A 7484-nucleotide genomic window follows, 5' to 3' on the forward strand; every position below is an offset into this window, starting at 1 on the left:
TAAACCCAACCTCTACTAACAGGAGAGCTTCCATCTCAATATTCTCTCAGTGCTAAGCATAAATCCCACGGAAGTCATTTCTTACTGCTTCTTATTATCCATGGAAGGGTACGTCATCTTGCAAATCCAAGCTAAGTCATCATCCATGGAAAGGTATCATACAATAACCAATCCAAGCTAGGTTCTATTAGGATAGCTCTTAATCTTTGATTCAATTAGGTGAGAAGACCTTTCAACCTTAGAACCCTTTATTATGTGAGAAAACCTTTCACATCATGCTTTCATGTGTTTCATGAGAAATTCTTTCAACAACACAATAATAACACCATCATTGATACTTTACTCTCAAAGCATCCTTGAAACAAATGCATAGATTTCATAAGAACATGCATAATTCCATAACTTATCTTTCAAGATTCAAAACCCACTTTCAATCATCAACCTTTAGAAAACATGGGTTAGATACGGATTTCATCATAAATTCATGTAATTCTATCAGTACATGCTTAATTTCATAAAAATATTCCTTTATAATCAAAATCTCACATCGTATGATCATAACTTGAAAACATGGGGATTACATGGATTCATGGGGAAATCATCATAAAATTATAGTATTTAATCAATTCATACATAAGAGATCATAATTCAATCATTTAAATCAATAATCAAGAGAACCCATGACAATTGAAGAAAACCCTACTCACTTGGGGATTTCTAGCTTTGAAAATAGAGGAATTTGGGAACTCCATGGATGAAAACTATCATACCTCAAAGCCAATTGCTTATCTGCAATGGAGGAATTCAAACTTGACTTGAAACCCTAGGTTGAATCCTTCTTCTTCAATATTTCTAGAGAGAGAAATATTTAAGAGTTCTTCTTTTTGGTGAATTTGAAGAGAATGAAATAAATGAACTAATTTGGAGGTTGGAAACACTTATATAAGGGTCTTAGTGAAGGGTAAAACGATGTAGTATAGAGATAAAATAATTAGGAAAAGACCCAACTGTCCCTAAACTTAACTGCTGACCTACCATCCACAGCCACGATCGACAGACCGTGGTCAGGACAACAGGCCGTCCTGCACGACCGTCGCTCGTGGTCAGAACCTGGTTTTTGGGCCAGTGAACCACGGGCCCCGAACCACGGACTGTGGTCTGATCGACAGTCCGTTGTTAAGGCCATGGTCTTGGGCCATCACAACTTGCTTAGGTAGTGCCATCCACGGACCACACCACGGTCCGCGGTCCCATCCACGGGCCGTGGGTGGTCCATGTAGGTTGGCACCTATAGCTTCTTAAAAGTTCTATCTTACCCTCTTTCGGACCCGGGGTGTTACAATATCTTCCCCTTGGGATCGCTCATCCTCGAATGAGATTCAAGCTAGTATGAAAAGAGTAGGAGAGGAACTAACAACCCAACCAATAATGCAACTTCATAAAAATGCATATAACCAAGGAGGAACTATCAACTCCAAGTTAGGACATAACCAAAACATCATAAGAGAGGTGGAACTAAATCTAACAGCACATCATGCATGCAATACTCATATCCGAGGAGGAAACATCAACTCCAAGCTAACAACAAACTCAAATGCGTATATCCGAGGAGGAAACATCAACTCCAAGATAAAGGTATGTTCACTACATCATATCAAATATTCTACTTGTAATTCATAGCACATAAACATGTAAGAGTTAATTAAATAAACTCATTTTTTCAATACTTGAGCTTTTCATAAATCATGCATAGTAAGGAAATCACGGAAACATATAAGACACATGACTCCACAACAAAGAAAAAACCATGAGGAACTCATTACCTCAAGCTAGAGTAGGAGTAGATGGAAAGAGATGAGGATATCGGGACATCATATCGGCCTCGACCTCCCAAGTAGCACCCTCAACTAATTGATTCCCTACAACACTTTCATGGAAGCTACTTCTTTATTTCTCAACTTCTTGACTTGCTGGTCTAAAATCCCAACCGGATCTTCTTCATAAGAAAGATTCTCCTTAACTCCCAACCCTTCTAATGGAACTATGGATGTTGGATTACCAACACATTTCTTCAACATAAAGACATGGAAAATTGGATGCACCGATGCCAACTCATGTGGAAAATCTAGCTCAAAAGCAACCCTACCAACACGTCTCAAAATCTTAATGGGCCTACATAACGGGGACTAAGCTTCCCTTTCTTACCAAACCTCATTACACCCTTCATGGGTGAAATTTTCAAGTAAACCCAATCATGAACATCAAACTCAAGATCCATTCTTCTTACATCGACATATGACTTTTGCCAACTTTGAGCCGTTTTCAACCTTTCTCTAATAAGTCAAACTTTCTCTATGGCCTCATAAACCAACTCGGGACCTATTAGGGCGACTTCACCCACCTTAAACCATCCTATAGGAGATATACAACGCCTACCATATAGTGCCTCAAATGGAGCCATATCAATACTCAAGTGATAGTTGTTACAAGCAAACTCAATCAATGGCAAATGGTCATTACCCTTAAAATCAATCACACAAGCTTTATACATATCCTCCAAAGTTTGGATAGTACACTCCGCTTGCCCATAGGTTTGGGGAAGAAAGTTCATACTAAGCTTAACACGAGTACCAGAACCCTTTTGGAAAGTTTCACAACTAAAAACTGAATTTGGTACCACAATCGGAAATAATGGACAAAGGCACTCCGTGCAACTTTACCATTTCTCTTAAGTACAACTTGGCATAGTCCTCCACCGAATAGAAAACCTTGACAGGAAGAAAATAAGCCGATTTCGTCATCCGATCTACTATGACCCAAATCGAGTCATGTTTTCACAGGGTGCGAGGCAAATAAACAATAAATACCATATTCACATCTTCCCACATCCAAGTAGGAATACTAATATCTTGGGACAAACCTCCTAATTTATGATGTTCAACCTTCACTTATTGAAAATTAGGACACTTTGTCACAAATCCCGCAATATCCTTCTTCATCCCATTCCATAAATAGACCTCCCGTAAATCACGGTACATCTTGGTGGCAAGGGGAGAATGGAATACGGTGAACTATAGGCTTCTAAAATGATTTGTTCCCTTAAGTCATCAATATTTGGAACACATAAACGACCTTGATATCTAAGTACACCATCTCCCCCTTGGGAGAAAGCCTCAAAGGATTTCTTACGCACCACTTCTTTTAAGTCGACCAAAATTGGATCAAGACCTTGCTTTGCTTTCACATCTGCCACTAAAGATGATTTTGAACCATTGTGGACCATAACACCACCCTTGATAGAGTTCATTAACCGAACACCCAATTCGGCCAATCTGTGAACATCTCGAACTAACTCTTTCTTTTCTTCTTCAATATGAGAAACACTACCCATGGACAACCGTCTAAGAGCATCCGCAACCACATTTGCCTTTCTGGGGTGATAGAGAACACTCATGTCATAATCCTTCAATAACTCAAGCCGCCTTCTTTGGCGTAGATTCAAATCTTTCTGATTAAACACATATTGCAAACTCTTGTGGTGGGTAAACACATCTACATGAACACCATAGAAATAATGCCTCCAAATTTTTAAGGCAAAAACAACCGCCGCTAGTTCAAGGTCATGGGTGGGATAATTCTTCTCATGATTCTTAAGTTGCGTTGAGGCACAGGCAATCACTTTCCCATTTTGTATAAGCACAGTCCCTAACCCAATTCGCGGGGAATCACAATAAATCACAAAATCATATGTCCCTTTTAGTAAAGTCAACACCAGAGCGGAAGTAAGTCTATCTTTCAACTCTTGGAAACTCTTCTCACACGATTCATACCATATGAACTTAGCTTTATTTTGAGTCAAAGTCGTCAAAGGAGACGCAATTGAAGAGAATAACTAAATAAACCTTCTATAGTAACCGACTAAGCCCAAGAAACTTCTAATATCCGAAGGGGATAGAGGTCTAGGCCAACTCTTGACCGCATCCGTCTTCTTAGGATCTACCTCAATGCCCTTACTTGAAACAATGTGACCAAGAAAAGCTACGGACCTTAACCAAAACTCACACTTGCTAAACTCCGCAAAGAGTTGTTGGTCCCTAAGGATTTGCAACATTATCCTCAAATGATCAACATGCTCATTCTCACTGCTCGAATAAATCAATATATCATCAATGAACACAATTCCAAACATGTCAAGGTATTGTCTAAACACCCTATTAATCAAATCCATAAACGCCGCCGGAGCATTAGTCAACCCAAACGACATTACCAAAAACTCATAATGACCATACCGAGTTCAAAAATCCATATTTAGAATATCATATTTCTTTACCCTGAATTAGTGATAACCCGATTGAAGATCAATCTTAGAAAAGTAGCTCGCTCCTTGAAGTTGGTCAAATAAGTCATCCATCCTTGGAAGGGGATACTTATTCTTAATTATCACCGTGTTCAACTGACGATAGTCAATACACATACGAAGAGAACCATGTTTCTTTCTAACAAACAAAACGTGAGCACCCCATGGAGAGATACTTGGTCGGATGAAACCCTTATCCAACAAATCTTTCAATTCTTCTTTCAACTCTTTTTGTTCTACCGGAGCCATACGGTAAGGAGGAATAGAAATAGGTTGTGTATCTGGGATAAGGTCAATACCGAAGTCTATTTCCCTTTCGGGAGGAATACCGAGTAAATTATCTAGAAACACTTCCAGAAACTCATTAACAATAGGGACCGACTCAAGAGTAGGGGTTTCAGAATCCACATCCCTCACCCTAACTAGATGGTAAATGCAACCCATAGAAATCATCTTTCTAGTTTTAAGACGAGACAAACTGACCCTTAGGCATAGAATTTCCCTCTTTCCACTCTAAGACAGGCTCATTCAGGAATTGAAACTTGACTACACGAGTTCTACAGTCGATAAAAGTATAAAATGAGTGCAGACAATCCATACTAAAGATAACATCAAAATCTAGCATATCAAGCTCTACTAAGTCAACAAGAGTAACTCTATGGGACAAGAAAATGAGACACTTTCTATAGACCCTCTTAGCCACAATAGAATCACCAACAGGAGTAGAGACAGAAAAAGGATATAACAACACATCTGTAATAACATCAAATCTCATAGCCACATATGGCGTCACAAAAGATAAGGTAGCACCGGGATCAATTAAAGCATAAACATCTAGTTGGAAAACTTTCAACATACCGATAACCACATCGGGAGAACCCTCTTGTTCACCACGAGTTTGAGGTGCATAGAATCAGTTTCGCTTAGGAGCATGGGACCCTAACCATTAGGAGGAGCTTGCTTGCCCTCTCTTCCTTTAGCCATAAGCATCAGGCAATTCCTCATTTTATGACCACTCTTACCACAACTGAAGCAACCATCTGTGCCGGCTAGGCACATACATTCGTGCTTATTTCCACACATAGTACAAGTAGACATGGGCAATGAAGATCCACTATCATTACCTGTTTGAGGCTTAGGGTTAGACATCCTATCTTTGTTGAACTTAGAAGGAGCATTGGAGGAACCTTGACCGGAAAACTTTTGTCGAAATGTAGGACGACCATGTCCATCAGACCTTGCATGAGAGAAATTACCATCACCGGTCTTAGCCCTTTTTGTTTCCCTAGACCTTTCCATAGGTTTATCCTCTTCAATTTGTTGTGCATGAACGATGAGACGAGAGATGTCCATGTCATTAATGAGCATGGTGGTACCACACTCTTTAACCACTATTTCACACACACACGAAATGAACTTACTAATCCTTGCCCTTGAATCAGCAACCATTATTGGAGCATATGTAGAAAATTGTGTGAACTTTAGATCATATTCCCTCTTACTCATAGGGGAAAGAACCTATCAAGAAAAGCATCCTTTAATTTCTCCCAATCAAGAGGAACTGCATCTTCTGATCTCCTTTCTTTCCATTGGTTGTACCATATTTGAGCTACATCTTTAAGTTGATAAGAGGTCAACTCCGCCTTTTCCACCGGCGTCACTCTCATGATCATCAAAACCTTATAGACCTCATCATAGAACTCTTGAAGGTCTTCCTCAAACTTGGACCCATAAAACTCTGGACGATTCATCCTAGTGAAGTCCCTCACTCTAGATGCCGTTGTACCATACTTGAGCTACATCTTTAAGTTGATAAGAGGTCAACTCCGCCTTTTCCACCGGCGTCACTCCCATGATCATCAAAACCTTATAGACCTCATCATAGAACTCTAGAAGGTCTTCCTCAAACTTGGACCCATAAAACTCTGGACGATTCATCCTAGTGAAGTCACTGACTCTAGATGCCGTCGTACCCAAAGGATCGACCGAAACTTGAGGAGCTTGTGGAGGAGCTTCTTGTTCCGCATTCTCCCTCACATTCATCCTAGCATAAGCTCTTCGAGTTGACATGTCTTGTAGATCATCGAATAAGGATTAGAAGAGAGGCCTTATAGAGTTAAAGTCTATCGCACGATTTCAGAGTAATGAAAAAAATGGAGGTTCCTAAACATCTTGTAGCCTCTCGTTCATAAATGTGACGCGCTTCGCACTAATGAACAAGACTCTACTCGACGTGGCTTATGAGACATCCTAAGACCATTCTAAACTTTGTCCTCTGATAACAAGTTTGTCACGACCCAAAGGCACCTCCTCTAGATGTAACATGGTGTATAGGACCCCGAGGGACCCCATACAAGCCACTTAGCATTCATATCATAAGAAATAGAACAACAGAAGTAAAACAACATTTCAAGTCCAATAGTTTTTATAATAGAAAAGCGAAACTCTAAAACACGTTGTCTTAATAGCAATCTAATACCATAGAATGAAATTGAGCCTACCCCATACATCTTGTCCAAAACTGAAATACAATAAGGAAACTATGAAAAATGAAGATCCATCCTCGAAGCATGAGGACTCACCAAATCTCGGGAACCTCGAAATTAACCACTATCCACGAAGTTGAGAAACATGATAGTAGGGCCCTACATTTGGGGAAATGTAGGCAAGAGTATGTGTTAGTACAAAACAATGTACCAAGTATGATAGTTATGTATAAAACATTTAAATCATGCTAAAAGGGGACATTTCATGACATGCAATTGACCAAGCTAAAATATGATATAAAAGGGTTAGAAAACATAAGTCACAAAACATGGTCAATGCAAGCTGATCATCATTTAAAGCCTTTGAACACATATGTGATACTCTTGGAGTAACCTTAGTTCATTATTAATGTGGGAAGTTGTCACGACCCGGGAGCACCCCCTAGTCGTAACCGGCGTACTCGACCTCGAAGAGGTCTAATACAAGCCTCTTAGCATTCATTCATCGCATAGACACTAAAACCATAAGGAATTTAAAACTTTCTTTACCAAGAAAACATTGCATAAAAAAATAGCAAGCGGAAGACTTTCTAGACTTTATACATGATGTCTCAAAACCATCTAATACTTTAGAGTACAAA

Source organism: Solanum tuberosum, unplaced genomic scaffold (genome assembly GCF_000226075.1).
Source record: "Solanum tuberosum cultivar DM 1-3 516 R44 unplaced genomic scaffold, SolTub_3.0 scf00015, whole genome shotgun sequence".
Taxonomy (NCBI): domain Eukaryota; kingdom Viridiplantae; phylum Streptophyta; class Magnoliopsida; order Solanales; family Solanaceae; genus Solanum; species Solanum tuberosum.